General features: G+C 42.2%; 1 long non-coding RNA gene across 2 annotated transcripts; it reads left to right on the top strand.

The window, feature by feature from the left end:
- The first annotated feature begins 834 nt into the window (after positions 1 to 834).
- Positions 835 to 27,201, top strand: LOC105496618 (uncharacterized). Of its 2 annotated transcripts, XR_011623085.1 has the most exons (9): positions 835 to 905; positions 10,399 to 10,633; positions 10,968 to 11,120; positions 14,955 to 15,106; positions 15,714 to 15,824; positions 16,282 to 16,528; positions 22,754 to 22,831; positions 25,752 to 25,806; positions 26,372 to 27,201. It is a non-coding gene; the product is annotated as an uncharacterized lncRNA (long non-coding RNA). The 2 variants fall into 2 exon arrangements; XR_011623084.1 differs by having other exon boundaries at positions 25,752 to 27,201.

Here is a 27,201-nt window from a genome sequence, read left to right as displayed (position 1 = left end):
TGACAGAGCCAGACTCCGTCCCAAAATATGTGTGTGTGTGTTTGTGTGTATGTGTGTGTGTGTGTGTGTATGTGTGTGTGTGTGTATGTGTGTGTGTGTGTGTGTGTATATATATATATAAATAAAATGTAAAATTTTGCAAGCCAAAATGTGCCAGGACTCTGTGTATGTGTGTGTGTGTGTGTATGTGTATATATATATACATATATATATAAAAATGTAAAATTTTGCAAGCCAAAATGTGCCAGGACTCTGTGTGTGTGTGTGTGTGTGTGTGTGTGTGTGTGTGTGTGTGTGAGAGAGAGAGAGAGAGAGAATGAGAGAGACATAACCAAGTAATTGGATACTGGCAGGATGAAAAGGAAAACATGAGAAACTACCAAACCTTTGGAAATAACCCCATGAGGCTGGAGACGGACATGGATTCTACTATTTTTTTTTGGAAGTTGCAGAGCAGGCTTGGTGGGGAGGAGGAGGATGGGGTGAAGGTGGGTGCTAGGTAAACACTGCCTTATTCTTGGTGCCCCTCCACCCAACCCTCTGTGGGCCAAGCCACATCAGTGCAATTCCTGAAGCCACGTCTTTGGCTGGCATGGCTCCAAGATGGCTGACCTAAACCAGTTTTGCTGACATCCTGAGGGGTCTCTCATTTATGGGGGGCTGGGTCAGTTCAAGGGGTTTGTAGCATCTGCAATTAAGTCACATCTCTGAAAAATAAGGATCAAGGATAGACCATTAAGCACATTCCTTTATAATCACAAGTAACTTGCACAGCTGAAAGTTCTTCATCTGGCCCAGGTTTTATTTACTTTCTCTTCTGTTCTTGTCCTCCTCAGGCCACCAGTGAAAAGAATGTAAGGTCATATAGCCCGTACCATTTCAGGGAGGCATTGTCTAACCTGGAGGTAATGTATGATCATTTTACATACCACCACAGATTCATTATTCATACAATTTTCCATTAATTTTTAATGCATCCAAGTTCCTACTTATTTAACATACAATGCAGTTGGCCAGATGTCTTCATAAAGCTATGAAAAGTGGTTCTGAAATACTCTTCCATAGCATCCCAATCTACTAACCAGTCGATGAGACAGTATTGCTCTTTAACAATGGGTGGGACTCCTGCTTTGGGCCCTCACACCTCAGGGACCCCCATGATTTGAATGGCTTTGCTTGAAGCCTGGCCTACAGTATTATTTGGGTGGAGTGTCCAAGTCAGATCCCATTTCTCTCCTTCAGAGCACTATCCTACTCTCTAGCCATCTGGGAAGGTTGACCAGATGTCCAGAGAAGCTCTGAACTGCATACCTGTGAGATTATCTTAGGGCCAAGCTGGAGCCTGGTTCAAGAGAGCAGTCTGATGAACGTATGTTCCCACTGACACTGACCAACAGGTTATTTCTTTTGTTAGACTGAATGCCATTGGACCTCTAGAATGATTCCCACAGGTTGATTTTGGGTAACTTATTTATGAGGGATGAAGAAGACAAGAATTTTTACACGCACTGATTGGACAATAAACAAATACCCATTATTCTAAATTTTTACCAGTAAATCACTATACCTCACACAAACTCATTTGCTAATCAAATCATGTATATAGACACAGCCTTGTAAAATTTATTTGCCTGGGGATTGTACTTTCTGGGGCTAGCTTTGCCCTGGGGAACCACTATAGGTTCTGGAATGGGGGCTGATGTCAACTAGTTAGAGAGGGAACACTGGAAACGAGGAAAAGCAGATAGAGAAATCTATGGCACTAATGGGGCTAAGGAGGAGTCAGTGTGGCAAAGTGAAATTACTCTAAGTTGAAAATCGTGGGATCTGGGGTCCTTGAACTACTACTACCCAGCTCTATGTTCTTGATCAAGGTTTTTTTTTGTTTTGTTTTGTTTTGTTTTTGAGAAAGGGCTCTTGTGCTTTTGCTGGGCTGGAATGCAGTGGCACCAACACAGCTCACTGAAGCCTCGACCTCCCAGGCTCAAGCAATCCTTCCCCCTTAGCCTCCTGAGTAGCTGAGATCACAGGTGCATGCCACCACACCCAGCTAATTAAAAAAAAAAATGTTTTTGAGACAGGGGTCTCATCATGTTGCCTAGGCTGATCTGGAACTCCTGGGCTAAAGGAATCCTCCCATCTCAGCCTCTCAAAGTACTGGGATTACAGGCATGAGCCACCATGCCCAGCCTTGATCAAATCTCTTAATCTCTCCCTGTCTCAGTTTATTCATCTATAAAATGAGGGAGTTCAATATAATTGTCTTAGTGGTTCTCAAACCTGACTTTGTAGCAGAAGACATAGAGAAGTTATTCAAAAAAATATTACTTCCTATATTATTCCATTCTCACACTGCCATAAAGAACTACCTAAGACTGAGTAAATTATAAAGGAAGGATGTTTAATTGACTCACAGTTCTGCAGGGCTGGGGAGGCCTCAGGAAACTTACAATCATGGTGGAAAGGGAAGCAAACACATCTTTCTTCACATGGCAGCAGGAGGGAGAAGAATGAGAGTTGAAAGGAGGAAACCCCTTATAAAACCATCAGATCTTATGAGAACTCACTCACTATCATGAGGATAGCATGAGGGAAATTACCTCCATGATTCAATTACCTCCCACTAGGTTCCTACCACTACACGTGGAGATTAAGGGAATTACCATTCAAGATGAGATTTGGAGACACAGCCAAACCATATCATTCTACCCCTGGCCCCTCCCAAATCTCATGTCTTCACATTTCAAAACACAATCATGCCTTTCCAACAGTCCCTCAAAGTCTTAGCTCATTCCAGCATTAACTCAAAAGTCCAAGTCCAAAGTCTCATCTGAGACAAGGCAAGTCCCTTCTGCCTATGAATCTGTAAAATCAAAAGCAAGTTAGTGACTTTCTAGATACAATGGGGGTACAGGTATTGGGTAAATGTACCAATTCTAAATGGGAGAAATTGGCCCAAACAAAGGAGATACAGGTCCCATGCAAGTACAAAATCCAATAGAGCAATCATTAAAACTCAAAGTTCCAAAATGATCTCCTTTGACTCCATGTCCACATCCAGGGCATGCTGATGCAAGAGATAGACTCCCATGGCCTTGGACAGCTTCATCATTGTGGCTTTGCAGGGTACAGCACTCCCCTGGCTGCTTTGATGGCTGGCGTTAAGTGTCTGTGGCTTTTCCATCAGCATGGCACAAACTGTCAGTGGATCTACCATTCTGGGGTCTGGAGGATGGTGGCCCTCTTCTCACAGCTTCAATAGGCAGTGCCCCAGTGGGGACTCTGTGTGGGGTCTCCAACCCCACATTTCCCTTCCACACTGCCCTAGCAGAGGTTCTCCATGAGGATTCCACCACTGTAGCACACCTCTGCCTGGACATCCAGGCATTCCCATACATCCTCTGAAATCTAAGTGAAGGTTCCCAAACCTCAATTCTTGACTTCTGTGTACCCTCAGGCTCAACACCATGTGGAAGCCACCAAGGTTTGGGGCTTACACCCTCTCAAGCCACAGCCCAAGCTGTACCTTGACCCCTTTTAGCCATGGCTAGAGCTGCTGGGACACAGGGGACCAAGTCCCTAAGCTGCACACAGTAGGGGGATCCCTGTCCCAACCGATGAAATCACTTTTTCTTGCTAGGCTCTGGGCCTGTGATAGGAAGGGCTGCTGTGAAGGTCTCTGACATGCCCTGGAGACATTTTCTCCATTGTTTTGGTGATTAACATTTGGCTCTTCATTACTTATGCAAATTTCTGCAGGGGTTTGAATTTCTCCCCAGAAAATGGATTTTTCTTTTCTATCACATCATCAGGTGGCAAATTTTCCAAACTTTTATTCTCTGCTTTCTCTTGAATGCCTTGCTGCTTAGAAATCTTCTGCCACATATCCTAAATCATCTCTCTCAAGTTCAAAGTTCCACAGATCTCTAGGACAGGGCCAAAATGCTGCCAGTCTCTTTACTAATCCTTTGCTCCAGTTCCCAAGAAGTTCCTCATCTTCATCTGAGATCATCTCAGCCTGGACTTTATTGTCCACATCACTATGAACATTTTAGTTGAAATCATTCAAGAAGTCTCTAGGAAGTTCCAAACTTTCCCACATCTTTCTGTCTTCTGAGCCCTCCAAACTGTTCCAACCTTTACCTGTTAGCCACTTCCAACATCTTTTCCACATTTTTGGGTATCCTTATACCAGCACCCCACTCTCTGTGGTACAAATTTACTATATTAGTCCATTCTCACACTGCTATAAAGAACTGCCTAAGATTGGGTAAATTATAAAGGAAAGAGGTTTAATTGACTCACAGTTCCTCAGGGCTGAGGAGACCTCAGGAAGCTTACAATCATGGCAGAAGGGGAAGCAAACACATCCTTCTTACATGGCAGCAGGAAGGAGAAGAGTGTGAGCCAAGCAAAGAGGGCTCAGATCTCATGAGCACTTACTATCAAGAGAATAGTAGTATGGGGGAAACTGCCCTCATGATTCAATTACCTTCCACTGGTCTCTCCCACTACACATGGGGATTATGGGAACTACCATTCAAGGTGAGATTTGGGTGGGGACACAGACAAACCATAGCACTTCCTAAGCAGCCCTTTCTCCAAGTTTCAAATTCAGTAAGTCTGGAGGTGGGACTTGGGGTTCCGTATTTTTTAGAAGCACCCTGCAGATTTTGGCATGCAGCAAGGACTGGTCCGCTCTTCTCTTAAGAGTCTCCTGGCTCTAAAAGTTTGGGATTCTAATATAGAGCGGAGGTGATGAAGGTGTAGTCTGTAGAGGAAAGAAGTAAAGAAAGATTTTAACGTAATGCCAGTGTTGGTAAAAATGATGGCTTGTGTATAACTATGAGCCAGATATCACTCTGAGTGCTTTACATGCATGGCCTTGTTCAGTCCTCACTCAACTATTTGTTATTCACATTCTCCAGATACGAAAACCGAATCAGAGAAAGACTAAATACCTAGCTGAGATTCAATGCTAATATTTTTGGTAAATTGGGTAGAGAAGCTGGAAAAGTGGGAAGAATCACAGGTATTTCCATGTTTTTGAGGCTGGAAGACAGAGAAAACAATTTGGATGGTCTTGTGGTTTGTTTCCTTGTTTTGTTTTGTTTTGTTTTGTTTCATTATTTATGGTGTTGAGGGCCTTGGGGATGATAAGTGTCTAATTAACTATGATAGTGAGTCCCCTAAGTAGAAATGTCCTGGAAAGACTTGAAAATACTCTCCTGAAGATCAGATGAGAGGTTTGGCTGGGAATTTTGGATATGGGAACCATCAGGGAGATAAAAGATGCAGTTTTGAGACTGCCAGAGCCTCCTAACCTCCAGGATAGAGTGTGCAAAATTTCTTAAGAGAACCAGCTTGGGAGGGCACGCTCCATGGGCAAGACTCCAGCATCAACTCAGCAACTAAAATTCCCAGCCACTTTTGAAGAGCTGTTCTATTATATAGTTTGGTCAGCAGCTCAGCTCCATATTTTCATCTACCAGAATGTTCAGATCAATACTGTCAGTCCTCATGATTTACTGAACCTGAATTTCTCTAACTGCTCCATTAACTCTTTGGAAAGATTTCTCCCTCTGTTAGCACTGGATCATGATTTTCCATAAAATTTGCCCTTGAGTGAGCAATTCTCTCATCATTCTCACTAAGGAAATTGTCTTACTTTTTTCCCCCCAACCTCTCCATCATTCCTCACTTCCTTATGAGCTCTATTTCATGAACCTGCATTTTACCTGCTAATTAGTGTTTTTGAATAAATACTTGCTACTGAGTTTGGAATCTATGAGGTTTTTGCTCAGGCCAGTTTGTGAGTTGCTAATTCTTTATGTCAGTTAATGTTTTCCCAGCTTGGTTATTAAATTTAAGATCTTATTATTCCCCTGTTCATGCAGTAGAGGCATCTTGGCACTGAAGTCTAGCACCGTGGCCCCAGTCCCTGCATGCGCAGTCCTATGCTTATGTTCAGGGTGATGATCCCCTACATGTTGGGCATAGAGGGGCCCGGTGGCCAGCCAGCCAATTCTGAAAGGTGAATTCACTCACAATGCATCCTTTGTTTTAGGGGATGTTTTGTTCCGCTGATCTTCAGCTTCAGCATCATGAAAAAGCATTTGTCAAGCCCCTAATTGCCCAGAGTGCTGCACTAAGCACTCCATAAAGAGAGTTTCACAGCCACAGCACAGCTGAGCATGACAGAGACAGGCCTGGGTGTGGGAGAAAACTGCTATTGCCATTACCCTCGTCCACACAGTCCTGCAATTTAACAGAAAAATAATGTCTTCCAGGTATTCCCAGTGATGCTGAGATGCTTGAGTTGGGGGTAGGGCACATGAAAGCAGCAGGACACGCAGCAGTGGTGCTGGTCTAGACAGACACCCCCACCCCATCTCAGAGAAGAGGAAAGGGAGGTGTGGTGGTTCATTTTATGTGTCAACTTGACTGAGCCACAGGATGTCCAGAGAGCCGGTAAAACATTATTTCTGGGAGTGTCTATAAGGGTGTATAAGGAAGATATTAGCATTTCCACTTGTGAACTGAGTAAAGCAGATGACCTCGTCAGTGCTGGTGGGCATCATCCAATTTTATGAGCCTCTGAATAGAACAAAAGGCAGAGGAATGGTGGCAAATTTTTCTCTTTTTGAGCTGTGACATCCGTCTCCTCCTGCCCTCAGTTATCAGTGCTAGTTCTCAGGCTTTCAGACTCAGACCAGGACTGTGGCACTTCTCTGCCTCCATAATTATGTGAACCAATTCCCATAATAAAATCTCTATCTACACACACACACACACACACACACACACACACGCAGGTACACACCCACGCGCTATTGGTTCTGTTTCTCTGGAGAACCCTAATGCAAATTTTAGTACCAAGAATGTTTCTAAAGGGACAGACTTTTAAGGATGAGTTTTCTGTATTGGTTCTGTGGTTTCTGGAATTGGCTGTCTAATCTGATTACATTTAAAGATACAAATACTTTAATGTGTCTATTTCCAGTAGTATAGTGAGCACTGGCCAGGCGTGGTGGCTCATGCCTGTAATCCCAGCACTTTGGGAGGCTGAAGCAGGTGGATCACCAGAGGTTAAGAGTTCGAGACCAGCCTGGCTAACATAGTGAAACCCTGTCTTTACTAAAAATACAAAAATTAGCTGAGTGTGGTGGTGGGCACCTGTAGTCCCAGCTACTCGGGAGGCTGAGGCATGAGAATTGCTTGAACCTGGGAGGTGGAGGTTGCAGTGAGCTGAGATGGCACCATTGCACTCCAGCCCTCCAGCCTGGGTGACAGAGCAAGACTCTGTCTAAAAAAAGAAAAGAAAAAGAAAAAGTGAGCACTGATAATCCATGGCATGTGAACTGTTTAGAGAGGTAAATAAAATATCTGCATTGGATATTCCTAATCAACCACTCCTAATCAATGTTAAGAAGCCAGGAACTGAGTGACTCTGTATATTATATTTTTGAACATTTTTTGAAAATTAGAGAATATAATGATGTTGGGTGGTTGCTCCCAGTGTCACTGGACAAAGTGGTGAAAGAAAAAAAAATGAGCTTAGGGGTTTGAATTGTCAGCCGAAGCGCTGCATAAATGACCTAAGAGCTTCCAGGCGTGCCCTGAAGGAGACTCTTACCTCCTATAGCTGTAGGGCTGAAATGGCTGAAAATCAAATGCAGAAACTCATCCTGTGATTGGCTGAGCTACAATGCAAGTGGAACTCCCAGTCTCATAGGATGTCCACTGTTAAAGTGAAGACATTGATTAGGGAAAAAAATAGGATCCTGTGGGTTGATTGGGGGTATGTGGGAAGACTCAGATGAAGCTAAGGACATTGAACCCCTAATTCTGATGAGTCTTTGCTAGTAGAAGAAGTCATCCCACCCCAAGTAGAACTGGTTCCTACCTTCAGCCAAAACTACTGACTGTGGACACACAGAATGCCTTATCCACCATCGTGGTATTCTACACAGCATTGCTTCCTATCAAGGAACTGTCTTTATGGTGAAGGAAATGTGGCAATAGGCTCATGCTTATGGAATTCACTGGCCTTAAAACATTCCCTACCATTCTGAAACAGCTGGCTTGATAGAACGGTGAAATGGCATTTTAAAGACTCAATTTCAGCACCAGATTGGTGGCAATACCTTGTAGGTTGGGAGCAAGGTTCTCCAGAAGGCTAATATGCTCTAAATCGGTGTCAATATGTGATGCTGTTTCTCCAATAGTCAGGATTCATAGTTTCAGGAATCAAGAGGGTAGAAATGGGAGTGACACCACTCATTATTACCCCTAGAAACCCACTAGCAAAAATCTTCCTTCCTATTCTTGAGATGTTATGTTCTGCTACCTTAGCGGTCTTAGTTCCAGAGGGAGGAATGCTTCTGGCAGGAGATTCAACAATGATGCTATTAAACTGGAAGTTAAGACTCCACCTGGCCACTGGCCACTGTGGGCTCCTCCATGCCTCTGAGTCAACAGGCAAAAAAAAAAAAAAAAAAAAAAAAAAGAGTTACAGTTTTGTTGGGGTGATCAATCCTGACTACCAAGGAGGGGAAATGTTCCTAGTGCTCCACCACAGAAGTATGGAAGAGTATGTCTGGAATACAGCAGATCCCTTAGGGTGTCTCTTGTTATTACCATGGCCTGTGATTACATTCAGTAGAAAATGAAAACAACCAAATCCAGGCAAGAACATTAATAGTCCAGATCTTTCAGAAATGAAGGTTTGGGTCATCCCACTGGTTAAAGAACCATGACCAGCTACAGTTCTTGCTTGTGGCAAAGGAAATACAGAATGCATACTAGAAGAAAGTAGTTATAAATACCAGCTGCAACCACATGAATAGTTATAGAAATAAGGCATATAATTGTCATGGATATTACCTCCTTATTTTGTTATAAATACATTTGTGTGTATATATACATATAATAAGCAAATATCTTTGTTTTCTTTCCTCTTATTTCCTTATCATGCAACATAAAATGACTTTATACCAATGAATATTTAAGTATTGTTAATTTTACATCATGGTATTTAAGTGACAGGATATCAAGAGAGGAGTAAACATCACTCAAAGATTTTACCTCCTCTTCTGGGGAAGGGATTAGTGCAGTTTTGGTTGCATGCAGGACAGTTGTATAATGTTAGGTGGAGTTATTACCTTGCTATTGTCTTTATTTGGAGATTAAGTACAGTTTAAGGAGAAGCGTATAGGTGTCAAGTTGACAGGGGTGGACTTGTGATAATAAATTTTATGAGTCAACTTGATTGTGCTAAGGGATGCCCAAATAGCTGGCACAACATCATTTCTGCATGTGTCTATCAGCGTGTCTGCAGAAGAGATTAGCATTTGAATTTGTGCACTGGTAAAGCAGATGACTCTTCTCAGTGTTGATGGACATCATCTAATCTGCTGAGGACCTGAATAGAACAAGAAGGCAAAGGACTGGCAAATTTGCCTCTTTTTGAGCTGGGACACCAATCCCTTCCTGCCCTTAGACATCAACTCACTTGGTTCTCAGGCCTCCAGACTTGGGTTGAATTATACTGTTGGCTTTGGTTCTCCAGATTGCAGATGGTAGATATGGGAATTAATAATCGGGCTCCATGCTGAGCGCGGTGGCTCATGCCTGTAATCCCAGCACTTTGGGAGGCCGAGGTGGGCAGATCACGAGGTCAGGAGATTGAGACCATCCTGGCTAACACGGTGAAACCCCGTCTCTACTAAAAATACAAAAAATTAGCCGGGCATGGTGGTGGGCACCTCTAGTCCCAGCTACTCGGGAGGCTGAGGCAGGAGAATGGCATGAACCCAGGAGGCGGAGCTTGCAGTGAGCCAAGATCATGCTACTGCACTCCAGCCTGGGTGACAGAGCAAGACTCCGTCTCAAAAAAAAAAAAAAAAAAAAATTATTGGGCTCCATAATTGCGTGAGCAAATTCCCATAGTAAATCAATCTCTCTCTTTCTCTCTCTCTCTCTAATAGATATCAGATATAGTTTGGATATTTGTCCTCTTGAAATCTCATGTTGAAATGTGATCCCAGTGTTGGAGATGGGGCCTGATGGGAGGTATATGGGTCATGAGGGAGCATTTCTCATGAATGGCTTGGTGCCCTCTGCACAGTAATGAGCGAATTCCTGCTCTGTTAGTTCAGGTGAAAGCTGGGTATTTAAAGCTCATCCAGCCATGCACCTCCTCCTCTCTCTTGCTGCCTCTCTTGCCAAGTGACATGTCAGCTCCTCTTCCCTTCCACCGTAACTAAAAGCTTCCTGAAGCCTCACCAGAAGCTGAGCAGATGCCGGTGCCATGATTGTACAGCCTGCAGAACCATGAGCCAAAATAAACCTCGTTTCTTTATCCAGCCTCAAGTATTCCCTTATTCCTTTATGCAGAACAGATGAACACAATATCCTATTGGTTCTATTTCTCTGGAGAAGCCTGACTAACAAAGGAAGCAAGCTATTTGATTCTCAGGAAGCCTGAGGGACATGTTCCTGAGAGGAAACAACACCAACAGCAAGTGGGACACCTCGTCAACAGTTTGCCAGAGAGGAAACAAATGTAGAAGTTCCTGGAAATCACAGCATTCGGATTGATGTCAGCATCGAGTTATTGCCTATAATTCAGGTTGGGATGATGCAAACACATAAATAAGGGCATAACACATGATCATATGAAAAGCATAGACAAAAAGTAGACACACATGAGGGGCAAGGGAGGTTTTGCATGTGTGTGCATATGTGATGTGTGTGTGTAAAGGAAGGTACATAGTTGATGTGGTATTGAGATTAAATAGGTCAATTCTATAAAATGCTTAGAACAGTGTCTGGAACATAGTGAGCATGATATAAGAGCTTGTTAAACAAACAAATAAATGAATAAATAAATGTAGAATCAAGTTCAAGTTAGGAAAGCTGGGGAAACACCAACATGAGTATATTTCTCCTTCTTCTCATACCAGATTGACTGGAGCAGCCCTGAAGGAACAGTTCAGGATTAGAGAAGGTTCAGGTGCTTAGAATATTCCTGAAAGTCTGCCCCAGAGCAGCCTGATATAGACACAGGATTCATCTCCAGGTAGCTGCTCTGTGTTGTATGCCACAAAGAAACACAGGTAATTCTCTCAGGACAATTTTTTAAGAGTAGAGGGAGTGGGGACATGCCCATTATGTTTGCTTTGCACCAAGCACTGGAAACTTAATTCAAAAGCTAGTGTCCATTGGGTCTAGGTATGTGCAGATAGTGATAACCTAAAACGGTTCTTTAACCTAGGACCTTTATGAAGACCAAATAATTTGTTAAAAATGCTTAAACTTGCTCTCCATCCTAAGATTGCAAAAAAGGCATGGATTTTGATGTCAGGCCACAGTCTCTTCTCTTGCAGGAGCTACTGGAAGCCTCAGTCATAGTCAGACCCACAGAAAGAGAACTAGTCCTGTCTGATACTTGGGTGTGTTTGTGTTGTTCTTGTCCTCAGCTTGTCTTTCTGTGTAGACATTTGCTTCTTTGTGCCTCCTCATTACTGCCAGAGAGTTCTTGATCTTTGCTTGCTAGTGGTGGGCACAGGAACAAGATGTTTTAGCTCTCTGAATTTCTAACCTGAGCCTTCTTAGTGTGTGGTTTCTCTCGCGTCCATTCTTTCCCATACTGTGGCCATCAGAGGAAAGTTTTAAAGCCCTTTAGGAGCTACTTGGAGACAGATTTCTGGGTTGGGTGGCCCGGAAATACTTCTTGTATTGATGGGAAACATTCTCCAAGCAACAGTTTAGGGAATTACATTTACTACTCAGTGTCCAATGATAGAGATCTTGTAGGATCTGAAGCTTTCCTCTGATGGTTGAGAGCTCCCCTGGGGTTCACAGGGATTCCTGATGTAGAATTCCAGTGATCTGGGGAACTTTAAAATGTCATGCCTCATCCGGGACCACATAATCTGTGGTTCTTGTCCAGCCATGTGGCAGATACTCCACAACATATGTCAAGTTCATTGACTGGGCCATGAACGGTGGCTCATACCTGTAATCCCAGCACTTTGGGAAACCGAGGTGGGTGGATTGCCTGAGGTCAGGAGTTTGAGACCAGCCTGGTCAACATGGTGAAACCCCATCTCTACTAAAAATACAAAAATTAGCTGAGTGTGGTGGTGCATGCCTGTAATCCCAGCTACTCAGGAGGCTGAGGCAGGAGAATCGCTTGAACCTGGGAGGTGAAGATTGCAGTGAGCTGAGATTGTGCCATTGCACTCCATCTTGGATGAGAGAGTGAGACTCTGTCTCAAAACAAAAAAACAACAGCAACAACAACAACAAAAAGTTCATTAACTGGTTTGTTTATGCTCTCATACAAACATGAGGTTTGGAAGGGCGGGGTGTGTGTGTGTGTGTGTGTGTGAGAGAGAGAGAGAGAGAGAGAAAGAAAGAGAGAGAGAGAGGTGTTACTATAGGAAGATTCTCCATTTTTTCTTTCTTTTTTTTTTTGAGACAGTCTTGTTCTGTCGCCCAGGCTAGAGTGCAGTGGCGTGATCTCGGCTCACTGCAAGCTCTGCCTCCCAGGTTCACGCCATTCTCCTGCCTCAGCCTCCCGAGTAGCTGGGACTACCGGCACCCGCCACCACGCCTGGCTAATTTTTTGTATTTTTAGTAGAGACAGGGTTTCACTGTGTTAGCCAGGATGGTCTCGATCTCCTGACCTTGTGATCCACCTGCCTCGGCCTCCCAAAGTGCTGGGATTACAAGCATGAGTCACCGCACCCGGCCAGTTCTCCAGTTTTCTAATTCTTAATTCCTTCTTCTGTGCCCAGTTGGATACAAGAACCCTCTTTTCCGATGTCACCAATCTATATATGTAACTTTTTCTGGCTCGAAATTTACATTCCTGAAGTTTTCCCTGATTAATATTTTTGAATTAAAAATTTAGTCAACATCCTTTTAGGTATTTTAAAATTTCCTATGTATAGATAGTATGATGTTTATCACACAACAAGCCTTCAGTTAGTACACATGACCTAAGTAGTGATAGATAAACTCAATAAATACTATTGGCAACACCAGTAAGCCATGAAACTAAACAAGAAATTTCATGAGCAAAATTATATTATCCAAGGAATTACAGGGAAAGGGAGCTATTAGCTATACCAGTTCTTTTAAATTGCAGATATGTAGAAAGTGGGATCTTGAAAAGGTTCTTGCCTAGAAATAGATATTGGTAGGGATATCACAATGATTTTGTAGAAAAATACCATAGCTTCTGCTAAATCTTTTTATTGGAATCTGTTCTCATTCTCTACTATGCAATATGTATCTCTTTTAAGCTTTCAATTACCTGAAAGAAAGCTTCACACCCAGGGTATGAAAGCGTTTGCTAACAAAGATTGCTTGAGAATAAATGTGAGATAAGAAAATGTGCTGGGAAGTCCACGATTCACCTTCACGAAGGGCTAGTTTTAGTGGACCTCCGGGAGGAGCTGTGATGATAATTGCTCTGAGGACATAACCCGTGGCTTAATCATATCTGGAGCACTGGCACCTAGCCCAAGGCCATGCTCAGAGAGAGCGCTCTGATGGTTTGGAGTAAATGAGGGCATATTTCCATTAGCTTGGATATCATCTTTTTGGTACCTTGAGTGTGGCATAGAATATGATCTTCTTTATAACAGAAAAGAATGATAAAGCCTTACGATAGATTTTGTGAGGTCATTTAAAAAATGCCATAATTTAGCTGTGTAGGTGATAACAATTTTAAATTTGTGGGTTTTTTTTTTTTTGGTAAAAATAGCATACCAATAATTGTACTAGTATGTATATAGCATTTATGTGTCAGGTACTGCTTTTAACAGAACTAATTCTAAAAACTAGCATAGCAATAATAGTACTTGCTGTTTTAAAAATATATCAGGCACTGCTTTTAAATTGATTGTTTCTAACAATAGCCCTATGACTAGATATTCCCATTTTATAGATGGGGAAGCTGAGACACAGAGGTGGTGATTTTTCCATAGCTAAGTGGCATAGGTAGGATTTGAAGTTGGAAAATCTAGCTCAAGAATCCATGCTATTAGCGAGTAATTTCTATAGCCTTACATGCTGGTGAGAATCTGTCTATACCATTGAGTGAATATAGGGACTGGTTTCATACTCAGACATAAAATGAATGGTTACTGTTCTATCAATTAGGTATATCAACAGTATGGCAATGATAACTTGGAATGGACCAGGGGCACCCAAAGGTCTTGTTAAAGTCATTTTTAAACATCTGAAGAGTATCAAAAAGAGAAAGGGTGGGAGGGAGCAGGGATGGAGATACACTTTGGAGTAAGATTCATATGAACTTTCATAAATCTTCAGGTAAGGGTAATCTGCCAAACCATTAATGTAAGACAATGTACATTATTTTCTCTTGGCTGAAGATGAAAATCCTAGCAAATGGACAAAGAAGAATTGAGCACTCAGGAAAAGCTTAAATGGTGATCCTCTTGGGATATAATAATCTGGACACATTGAGCATTATAGATAGGTGTGATAAAAATCACAGCATACACTTGTGAACTTTGAATTAACCAGGAAGCTAATACATGTTCTTGCACTGATAAATTTCTGAGCTAAGGTAATTAGCAAGAAGGGACAAACAGACAACTAGAGATGCCACTTTAAGATTTCATTGAGTGAAAAAAGATTCCCTTCCTTAAATCTTACAAGAAAAATGCAGTTTTGATTAAAATAAGACATGATTGTTTTGTAACATATTTCAGTAAGTTTTATACAAGTCTTACAAGGAATGAGTATTTATAAAACTTTAAAGAAAACCTAGAAGGATTTTAATCCTGCAAAACTGTGTATAGATAAATTTTAGCATATCTTATCATTTAATGGGGGGACAGCAATTATTCTAGATGTTATTTTTGATCTTTTAATTCTTCACATTGTTTCTGATAATACGTCTTTATTTTCAGTTCAATAGCCATGAGCCTTTTTGAAATAATAATATTGTCAACCCTCAGTTGTATGTGCCCAAGGAGATGGCAAGCTTGAGAAACAAGAATAATCCTTTCAGCTTGTTTAAAGCTGAGCCCTCACTCTCGGAATTAAGAAACTGACAAAGGATGTAAGTTCATGGTTTAAGGAGCCGATAGTATGTGTGTTTGTTGTTGGGCTTGGAGTATCGGTGCAGGGAATTGTGTGGGGGTTTCTTGCTCTGGCCACAGGTTCTACTGAAACTCAGATACCAGTTAGTTTGGGGTATGCTCCTGTCCCTGACAGTGTGCCAGTGGAATGACAAGAATATTATTGTGAAGAGCACATTTTCTTCGTGGAGTTTCTTATTTCATTGATACACAAAACCCCACAATGGTAGCTCTGACCTGGTGTGGTCGATGCTGAATGTGGCCCAGCTCCTCATAGCCCCTGCTTCAGGATGGAGGTGCTCGTTCCCTCAGCTGGGAGTGATGGCTGGCAGCTCGCACTGGAGTAATCCCTCCTGGTAATTGCCCTTGACTGAAGAAAGGCATTGGGCCCCTTTTTGGGGGTAGCCTGCACTCGATGACTGACATATGAGAACATAAAGACCCTACCTCTTAATTTGGCTTGGAACAACTCTGCAGGGTCATCTCAGCTTCAGAGCATCCCATGGGGGTCAGTTGAGGCTTTTGTGATGCCTGAATGTAGTCCAGCTTCTCCTCCTGTCCAATCCTGTTTCCTCTACTCTCCCATAGGTGTGATTCCCAGGGACCCTCCCAAATAAACTTCCAATCTGTTTCTGGAGGACCTGATCTGTAACTCCTGACAATATGTTCTGAATGCTGAAGGATGGAGATACGCTTTGGGTAAGATTCACATGAACTTTCATAAATTCTTCAGGTAATGGTAATACATTTTTTACTTGCTTAAACTCTTTCCCCAATCCCTTCCTTCCTCAAGCTCCCTAGCCTTAATTGATCCCTAAATTGTACATAGGGTTTTAAAATTTGACATTTTTTTTTCTGATGGAAGATATAATTTGTGCTTAATGTAAAACATTCAAACGTGAAGTATGTACATATACATGCTTGAGTGCGCATCAAATAGCCATCATTTATTTGAAGGTCTAATGTAGCCTCTGCATCCTCACACAGCTCTGAACATTGAATAGCTCTGCTTTGAGCTATTCAAAGGTCTGTGTATGACCTTTACACCTGGAATAATACATCTGAAGATAGATGGGCATTGACAATAAGAATAATAGTACTATATGGAATTAGTTTACAAAGCACTTTCAACCCATTATATTGATTTATTTCACAGCATCCTTGAGAAAACCTGGCCGTGTTAGCCCTATTTAATATATGGAGAGTAACTTGCTGAAGACAGTGGGTTATAGAAAATTTCTTCTGACAAGCTCCAATTTCTGTTACCAGCCAACGGACTCAAGCCCCTCATTCAAAGAAAACAACAGAAGAGACTTGGTGTTTTGTGAAATGGCACATTCCAAAATCTCTGTCACTTAGAAAAGGATGTAAGCTCAGGATCAAAGCATCATCTTCAAAGAAGGGTAAGGTACTTGTTAAATAACTCCTGGCAATTGCTTAAGCACCAGGCATTGTAATTTCAGAGAGTAGGAACAGAACTAAAAATAGAGAAGTGGATAGGGACAGGACCAGAGACATCATTGTCACTCAAACGTGAATGTCATTTTTGACAGCATTACAGCAATTGATTCTTGGTTCTCCACATTAGGAATTTAGTAGTCACATTTTGCTGTGACAGCCCTAGGAGAAGGGAAGGGGCAGGACCCTGGGAAGAGTATAAAGAAAGGAGGGTGAGAATTATTATCAGCCTGTGGTGCCTCTTTCTAGTCACGGTTCCTTTGATGGAAAAAAAAAAAAAGGCGGGAGGGATGAGAAGAAGCAGAAAGCTATTCAAGCTAGCTCCAATTTCCTGAAATGTTAAAGGGAAATCTCATGGACAGGAAATGCAATCAGTCCCTGTGAAAGATTGGGCCTGAGAACCAGAAAGCCACCAGGAGCTAAGCCGTTCTCTTTATCTTCAGGAGCTGCAGAGATCTCTGTCTCTGAAAATCTTCATCATTGTCCTTTCTCCTAAACCTGCTTCCTCTGCATACTCATCTTGCTCACTTCCTCCCACACAGCTCCCAGTCCACCTTAGTCTCATGATTTCTAAGCTCCAGTAGTCACTGCCAATTGATGACAGTCTCTGTGTCTCTTGGGCAAATTGTCATAAGGAGAAGACCGATCAGTCCAGGTCATGTGTTGCTTCACAGTGGAGCAGCTGCTTTGGGGTTAGATGTCTAACCCTGGTACACTCAGCCATGGTCGGGGAGATGGGGAGGGTGGTTATGGGGCAGGGAGTGATGCTCTTTCCAGGTAACCTGGCAGACTAGATTCTCTAGAAGGGGCCATGGATGGGGCAGGCAAGGAGATCTGTTTATTACATCCTTGCTGATCCATGTTTCCATTCTGTTCTGAATCATGTTCCATGAGCTAGTCTAGGATATAGAAGAAGTTGGGTAATCATAGCAGGGAGTCGTTGTGCAGAGTGTGGCATCTGCTCTAAATGGGTTTATCATCTGGTTGATGCAATAAGGCACAAGCCCAAGAAAAGGAAAACATATCAGGCAGTTCTGCTGAGCATCAGATGACTGGCATGGGCATTATAGGTTTTAAACATTTAGAGGAGAGATCATAGTGGCTAAGCTCAAGAAGTGTTGCCCAAGAGAGGTAGGGATGGAAATGGGTCTTGAGGGGTGGGAAGGATTTGGAGACAAAGAGAGGAGGAGAGGAGAATGGGAATACATGACACATGCCCAGGGCACAGTGAATAGACCAAACTATTTTAAGCATAAGGTGTGTGTTGGAAAGTACAGAAAGATATGTTAGGGAAAATAGGTAGAAATGATATTGTGTAGGACTTTGAATACCAAACTAAATAGTTTGGATTTTATTCTGAACATTGTGTGAATGATGCTTGCTAAGGGCATGGCATGGTCAGGGCTGAGCTCTAGGATCACCTTCTGTAGTGGAGGAGGCCAGAGATTATGCGGAGACCATTACAATGTGACCAGTATGATGGGCAATAGGCTCGAAGATGAGGAGATAAGGTCAAAAGGCTTTAGAAAGAAAAGGAAATCTCTGTTATTTAAAGTCTCAGTTGGCTGTTGACTGTGTACTCAAAGAGACACAAGTCCAGGGAAGCAACTGCCAGAAGTTGTTGTCTTTAGCTACCTGCAATCCAAAGGTCTCTGGCTGCTGCAGCCTGTGGGTGCAAATACCACCACATAAAAATTAGCATCCATATATTAAGAACTCTGAGCTCCCATGTACACATGGTCTCATAGAGTTCTTCTTTTGACCAGAGAGCTTGGATGAAAAATCTAGTAAATTGGGCAGAAAAGGAGTCTATCAGAAGCATATCTGATTGCTCATACATGGATGGGGAGTGTGGGAAAACTGGCTGGGAAAATAACAGCCAAGTTCATGTCATCCATCCTTCCCAATGAACCCTTGACTCCACTGTCATAGCCCTGAATAAACTCCTTCCAGAGCCAAAGTCTTATGTGGGCATCTGATTGACTGAGTCTAGGTCATCTTCACAAGCCCTGGATTATAGTGAGTTATAGGAGGGAAATCAAGGTTGGGTGTTCTGGCTCATGCCTGTAATCCCAGCACTTTGGGAGACTGAAGAAGGAGGATCCCTTGAGCCCAGGAGTTCAAGACCAACTTGGGCAATGTCGTTTAAAAAAGTAGCCAAGTGCAGCAGTGTGCACCTGTACACCTAGCTACTCGCAAGGCTGAGGTGGGAGAGGATTGCTTGCGCCCAGGAGTTTGAGGGTGCAGTGAGCTTTGATAGCACCACTGCACTCAAGACTGGGCAACAGAGCAAGACCCTGTCTCTAAAAGAAAATAAATAAATAAAAGGGGGACATTTTAATTCTTTTATTGTTTAACTCAGCCCCCTGTTAACTTTTACGGAGGGACAGATGGGGCTGTGTCTCCCACTAGGACCCACACTCCAGGTGATATTCTGAATTAAGAAGAAGGGTCAGATGCTGGATAGTGAAGGCAAACTTCCATCATGCTTCTTCCTCATCTTTCAAAGAGTCCCAAGACAGGGGCTCATATGTCTGCACTGTTACTCTGAGTTAGCCTCTTGCTCTCATAGCTGGTTAAGCTGGAGTCTTTAGCTCTGGCTTTGATAGTGAGCTCATCCTTCATATTCAACACATTACCAAGTTCAACCATCAACATCTACTTCCACCGCAGTTCACTTCTGCCCTTCTCTATTTCCATACCCCTAGTCCAGAGGCTCTCAAACTTTAGGGTGCATGAGAATCAATTGGAGGAGTTGTTAATATACCTATCTCTAGCCCTCATCCTCAGAGTTTCTTTTTTAAAACTTATTTTTAGAGGCAAGATCTGGCTGTGTCTCTAAAAATAAGGCTGGAGTGCATTTGCAAGATCATGGATCACTGCCACCTTGACCTCCCAGACTAAAGCAATCCTCCTGTCTCAGCCTTCTGAATAGCAGGTACTACAGGTGTGAACCACCACACTTATTATTTTTGTCTAGATGGGGTCTCACTATGTTGCCCAGGCTGGTCTTGAACTCTTGGGCTCAAGTGATCCTCCTGTCTTGGCCTCCTAAAGTTTTGGGATTACAGGTGCCAGCCATTGTGCCTGGTCTCTCTCAGAGTTTCTGATTCAGTGGGTCTAGGGTAGGCCCTGAGAATTTGCATTTCTAATAAGTTGCTGGATGCTGCTACTGCTGGTCCAGGGACCCCACTTTGAGAACCACTTTCTTGGTCTGAGCCATCATCATCACTTATTTGGACTATCACTGTGGCTTCCTAACTAATCTACTTCCACTTTTACCTGCATTCTCCTCACAGCAGCCAGAATGATCTTTTAGAAGTGTAAATCATATCATGTCATTCTCCTGATTAAAACTTTTCAGTATCTTCTGATCCCCCCCTCACCATGGTCTGTGAGGCCCTGAAAGACTTAGCTTCTGCCAGCTCCACAAACCCACTTCACCAGCTCCAGCTACTCTGCCTTCTGTTCTCTCACCTCTGGAATGCTTGCCCTTCTAGGAGAGACTGACTGGCCCTTTCTCATCCTTGAAGATTAAGCTCAGATGTTACCCTCTTCTAAGGCAATCCTTGAATACCCTGTCTGAAGTGGGCCTCACCCTTGTTTTTTCCCTTCATTGTAGTTATCACAATTATTAATTATCTTATGTATTTGTTATTCTATTTATTGCTGTCTCTTCCACTAAGATTGTAAGTTCCTTGAGGGCAGGGCCTTGTCTTCTCAGTCTTCCTAGCACCTTGTATAGTGTCACAGCAGGAAGAATTAAATAAATATTTGGGGAGTAAATGTATCTGTATTTTCTTGAAATGGACAAGTGATATGGTTTGGCTGTATGTCTCCAACCGAATGTCATGTCGAATTTTAATTCACCATGTTGGAAGAGAGACCTGGTGGGAGGTGAATGGATCATGGGGGCAGATTTCCCCCTTGTTCTTGTGATAGTGAGTGAGCTCTCATGAGATCTGTTGGTTTAAGCATGTGTGGCACTTCCCTCTTTGCTCTCTGTCTCTCTCTCTCCCCCCCTCCTCCCTCTCCTCTGCCACCAGATGACAACATGCTTGCTTCCTCTTCACTCTTCTGCCATAATTGTAAGTTTTTTGAGGCCTCCCAGCCATGCTTTATGCTGTCTGTACAGCCTGAGGAACTGTGAGTCAATTAAACCTCTTTCCTTCATAAATTACCCAGCTCAGGTAGTTCTTTATAGCAGTGTGAGAACAGACTAATACAACAAGGTTCAAGTATTTTTCCTGTAAGGCCCCCAAAGTTCTGCATACATCAGTGGATGCAAATAGACGCTTTGAGGAGGAATATCACCATCTCCAGCTGTCAGGCTGATCTAGTCTGATTGGCGCCCACTAGGATTTCCCTTACACATGTAACACGTGGGCTGCTGGAGGCAAAGGTAATGTTTAGTAGACCTCATTCCTCATATCAGATCCAACCTTTCTTGTCATCTCTTCTGACTGTCTTTCTGTTTCTGCTGGTTTGCTCAGAGCCTGTCACTGCAGCACCTAATCAGGCTGATCTCTTTAGCACTGACCTAGTCTGGTGTTAGACTTCTCTCCTTGTTATCAAAACATACCTCCCTCTTTCCTCAGTTCATGAAGTTGGAAGACACTTCTCTGCTACTATGTGGTGATGGGGGGGTTAGTGGGGTAAACAGGTTAACTGTTTTAACTTCATTTGTGGTTAAGAGGTACCAGGGCCCCTCTGATAATAAAACACAGCTAAGATGTATCTAAGGGTTATAGAAAGCAACAATAAACCATTTTTGACTATGTAGGAATTTAAGTTTTTATATAAGAATATACTTCATTTGGATTTTGTACAAAGATTTAATGTGTTGAAATTTTAAAATATTATTTGAATAGTAAGGTTGTGAAATCATACAAAGTGAAACTTAAAAGATCCTGAAAAACAAGTTGGAAAATAGCTTTATATTGATCAGCCGAGAGTTTGACATTTGTCTCTTTGACAAAGCATATACTGATGCAATAGGAAACATTGCATTACCACACACAAAAAAAGTTTATTTACAGACCTCAGAGTTGCATTCAGTAACATTCTTGGCCAAGATCAAAACGTGGAATGTTTTTTCCATTCAGAAAAGCAGACTCACTTAGCCTGAGTCATGACTGCCCACTTTTTTCCATATGGTTGAAATACTGTCTATTGGCTGAGGTTGACAATTTAAAGACTTTGTGGCTGATTAGTTCTAACTATGGCAGCAATTGAGAAAGGTAACGTTAGGTACTATTAAGAAGGAAATATCTGGCTTGTTGAAAAATACAAATCAAACACTGCAGCAAATATTTGGTAAGGGAGAAAAAAGCTGAAATAATGAAAACTGGCTGGCATCCCCAAAACCTCTCTCCCCATCCAATAATCACAAAACCCCCTGATTCTTTCTTCGTCTGGCTCTTAGAGTTAACACATTCTACCTGTTTTAAAAGTTCACACCCTAGTCTGGTGCTTGGCATTGATTCAGGCTTCTCTGCCTCATGGCTATTGATCAGTCTTCTTAGAACAACATTTTTATAGCCCTCCCTTTTGATCAAGACTTGTCTCTGGGAATAGTAGGCAAACTCCCACTCCCTGGTATGGCATCAATAACCCTACATCACATGTGGTTTTTAAAATTGTACTAAAATATACACAACATAAAAGATATCATTTTAACAATTTCTAAGTCCATAATTCAGTGGCATTAAGTACATTCACAATATTGTGCAACCATCACCACTATTCATTTCCAGAACTTTTTCATCATGCCAAACAGAAACTCTGTACTCATTAAACAATAACTCCCCATTCCTCCTCCCCTATCCCCTGGTAACTTCTATTCTTTCTGTATCTATGGATTTGCCTATTCTAGGTACTTCATATAAATGAAATCATACAATATTTGTCGTTTTGTGTCTGGCTTATTTTAACTTACATACTGTTTTTAAGGTTCATTCATGTTGTAGCACATAACAGAATTTCTTTCGTTTTCTTTTTCTTTTTTTTCTCTTGCTCTGTTGCCCAGGCTGGAGTGCAGTGGCATGATCATGACTCACTGCAACCTCTTCCTCCTGGGCTCAGGTGATCCTCCCACCTCAGCCTTCCAAGTAGCTGGGACCACAGGGACAACCACATCCAGCTAATTTTTGCATTTTTTTTTTAAACAGATGAGGGTTCACCATGTTGCCCAGGAAGGTCTTGAACTTCTGGGTTGGCCTTGGCCTCCCAAGGTGCTGGGATTACAGGTATGAGCCATCGCACCTGGCCCCAGAATTTCATTTCTTGTTTAAAGCTGAATAATATATTATGTTAATAATATTCCATTGTATATACCACATTTTGCGTATCCATTAATCTGTCAATGAATATCTGGGTTGTTTACACCTTTTGGCTGTTGTGAATAGTGGTGCTATGAACACTGGTGTGCAAGTATCTGTTTGAATGTATTCTTTCAAATCTTTTTGAAGGGGAATTGCTGGATCATACAGTAATTTTAACTTTTGGAGAGGCCTGTCACGTGGTTTTGACATACCTCCACCTTTGTTCTCACTTTTCTTTTTTGATGCCTCTTCTCAAGGTAGGCGGGTTCCTAGCACGGTCCCTATGTGGACCCATGTCCATCCCACCCTCCCTCTCTCTTGGTCAGTGTGATTGTGGTAGAGTTTACTGGGGAGCTGGCCCTTTCTTCTCCTAGACCTGAACCTGGGAGGTGGGGACTAGTGGAGCCATCTCACCTCCTCAAGAGCCTGAGAATGAAAATACACAGAGGAGAGCATGCTGTGTCTGTGCATGCTGTGGACCCATGCTGTATCTTCCTGCAAGCTGAACACAAAATGCTTCTCCTCTTCCCCACCACCATGCCCTTCTCTAAGTATCAACTCAAGCTTAGAGAAAGTCATGCCCTTCTCTAAGTATCAAGTCAAGCTCTTCCCCCTACTGATAATAACTCCCAGCACCTGCAATCTGGAAGTGGAAAAGTAATTACAAGGATGTGCCTCAAGTCTTTGTTTTTTTTCTCTTAACAAAGCAAATGACATCACATTCTAAAAACGCTCTTTCCTTATCACTCTCAGCTTCTTCCATATGGACGGCACCAGCTCCCTAAGAATCAATCTTTCTCTCTTTTCTTGTTAAATTCCAACCTCTCCAGCCCCAACACTCAGCCTTTCTGTCTCTCTGCCTTTGCATCAAGTAAACCCTTCTTTATATGATCAGCTTACCCTCTTAGGTTTTCAAAGTTTTTGCATTGTTTCCCCACTATATAAACTGTGCACAATTGAGGACATCTGGCTGCTGGCACAAAGGAAAGTCACTCTAAAAGTTAGGGACAGGGGCTAAATTATGAATGCTTATATATTAATAATTTCCCCACTTCTATTCACCTTGGAAAAGATCGTAACTTCTTTACATTGTGAGAATATTTTCACCAGATAAATCTAAGCTATGTGAGGGTGGATTTGGGGTCTCTTACCTCTTTGCTTAGAACATCTCATTGTCAATAGCACAAATTCCTTGTCCTGGCATTCCAAACTCCTCATGCCTTCATCTCGATCTGCCTTTCCAGTATTATTCCCCCTACCATCTCTCATGCCCTTTGTGCCCCAATGAATAGGAATGCCAACTATTTCCCCAACTGTCCCTGAGTTTTCCTGCCACCATTTGCTCCTCCTTCCATTTACCTTTTTACCTTCTTCTTGCACCTGTCCAGTTTCTGCCCATCTCTCAAGTTCAAAGGCAAATGCTGTTGTTTCCATAAAACTAGTTGTTGTAAAGATTAAATAAAACAATGTGTACAAAAAGTTAGCATAGTGACTAGTATTGAGTAATACTAGTAGATAAATAGTACATAATACTAGTAGATAAACAGTACATAATAAATGTTTTGCCCTGTATTATTATTCTTGTAAACATCTTATTTATAATGTATAAGCTTTTTAGCCTTATTTGTTTTTACATGTCCTCCATAGGCTAAATCAGTTTGGACTCTTTTGGCAACTGAAAACCCAACCCAACTCAAATTCACTTAAACAAAAGGTAGAATTCATTGAGTCACATAACTGAAAACTCCAGGTGTTAGGCTGGTTTCTCCCTGTTTCTATAAACTCAGATCTGCTCTCCTCTGTGTATTTTCATTCTCAGGCTCTTGAGGAGGTGAGATGGCTCCACTAGTCCCCACCTCTCAGGTTCAGGTCTAGGAGAAGAAAGGGCCGGCTCCCCGCTAAACTCCACCACAACCACACTGACCAAGAGAGAAGGAGGGTGGGATGGACATCCATACACAAACTGGAGGCTTATCAAAAGAAGGGTGAATGGATGCTGGGGAGCCAAGAAATGCCAAATGTTCATACTAGTGCCTTACATAAAGTGGATGCTCAGTAAATCTTTCGTGAATGGCATTTAATTAGTATCCTCTTTAGTGGTCAGTGTGCAAGATTAACTATTTATCAAATGATAGTTGAAAGGGGGAGGAAGGTAAAATTTGTTGAGCACCTACTATGTCATTTGCTTTAATCCAACAAATATCTGTGATATTATGCCCATTTTACAGATGAAGAAACTAAGGGTAAACAGGTTAAGTAATCTTTCTGAGATTGTGCAGAGCTACTGCCCAGATCTGCCTGACCCAGAGGCCTGTGCTGTTTCCTAGGAGTTTATAGACCCTGCATTCTGGTTCTGGATGGCTATTTCTCTCTCTCTTCAATGATCACTGGGGATGGCAATGGCAATGCTATTGTCTTTCCCTATAGACCATTTCATGGTTTTTTGTTTGTTTGTTTGTTTTTGTTTTTTGGACAAGGTCTTGCTTTGTCCGCCAGGCTGGAGTGCAGTGATGTGACCTCAGCTCACTGCAGCCTTGATCTCCTGGGGTCAAGTGATCTTCAACCTCAGCCTTCCAAGTAACTGGGACCGTAGGTGCACAATACCACACCGGGCTAATTTTTTTGACTTTTGGCTTTTAGTAGAGATGAGGTCTCTCTGTTGCCCCGGCTGGTCTTGAACTCCTGAGCTCAAGCAATCCTCCCACCTCAGCCTCCCAAAGTGCTGGGATTACAGACGTAAGCCACCGCGCCTGGACATTTCATGTTGTGTAAATCTGAGGGTTAAGAAACTCCTTGACATTTCCATTATCTTAAGTGATCACATTTAACCCTTTTTGTCTTCCAGAGAAAGCGGAAAACCATTGAGCACTCTGTTTAAGAACACCTTCACGGATTTGATGGTAGTAATTAAGCAGTCACTTAGTCTTTTCTTCTTTTATGTTAAAGGCAGTCAATCCTTTTCACCTTTCCTAGGAGAGCCTATTTGCAGATTCTTTGACATAGGACACATTTTTGCTCAAGCTCCGGGCCTTACTTTTTTAAGCCAGAACATGACTTGGGGCAGTTCTCAGACCCCGGGTTTCTCTGCCCTCCAGAGATGTCTGAAAGGAAATGGACTCAGGTGTGTTGACTATCTGCTTACCCTCGACGGGACCTCTGGGCTTGCTGCCAAACTCTCTCTACTGCTATGACCTCTTGGCTCACCCCTCCGCATGCACACACACCACCACCAGCCACACATACACACACACACACGCTCAGACTCCCACCACAGCGACACACACCCCAGGCCCTTGCTGAAGCTGGGGTTTTGTTTCTTAGTGGCAGCCGCTAGACTCACATTCTCTAAACTCCTGACACAAGGGAGCCGGCCTGGGCTTCGGGGTCTCTGGACCACCGCAGTTTTAAGTCATTCTTGCTTTGAATCCCCAGAAATCTAATCGCTTTGTTTGTATGCTCCCACAGGAGACTAGGGAGGAATGTGTTTTGCTGTTTTGGATTTCAAGAAATGAAACAGAAACAAGAGCTGGTTTCCTGATAACTTTGTTCTTCTACACTAGGATCTGTAGAATGATACAGTTTCTGGTTTAATTGGTCTGTGGCCTGCAGACCCCTGTGTGAGACTCTTCCAGCTTTGAACATACCAAAGAAAATTTTACAAGAAGAGGGGAGAAAAAAGTAGAAAAGTCTGCATATTGGGTACAGGATGATTTTGTATGTGTGTGCTTTTCTGTAGTTGCTAGGATTTCTGCAATGAACATGAGTTCACTTTGAAATCAGGAAAAACACCAATAAATATTGGAGTTAATTCTAAGTAGTTAAAAGAATAACATGATAACCAATTATTTTTCAAGCAAATGCAAATTAAAATGAAAGAAGAATGGCAGTAATAATAAGACAAAGTAGAATTCATCATAAAGCAACACTTGGAATAAAAGAGCCATTTGTGGGCATTTTATGTTGATAGAAGGTACAATGCAGGATGAAGATATTATAATGATTAAAGTCACACAATAAAAGCTCAATATTAAATATAAAAAACAAAAATTTGACAGGAATAAAAGGGGAACTCAGCAGAAAAACAATTGTTATAAGAGACGTAAGCACCAGACTTTGACAATTAACAGAGGAAAAAAAAGACACCTAAGTTTGATACACCACAATTATCAAAGTTGATTAATAGACAAATATTGAATTTTGTTCCCTAGCAACAGAGTATGCCTTTCTGATGTATTATTTGAAAACCAGAGCAAAACAAATACTATAAAGGCCACAAAGAGAACTTTTGTCCAAAA

The sequence above is a fragment of the Macaca nemestrina genome, chromosome 5 (genome assembly GCF_043159975.1).
Source record: "Macaca nemestrina isolate mMacNem1 chromosome 5, mMacNem.hap1, whole genome shotgun sequence".
Taxonomy (NCBI): domain Eukaryota; kingdom Metazoa; phylum Chordata; class Mammalia; order Primates; family Cercopithecidae; genus Macaca; species Macaca nemestrina.
Note: the sequence above shows the minus strand (reverse complement) of the source record. Positions and strands in the feature narration are given on the sequence as shown.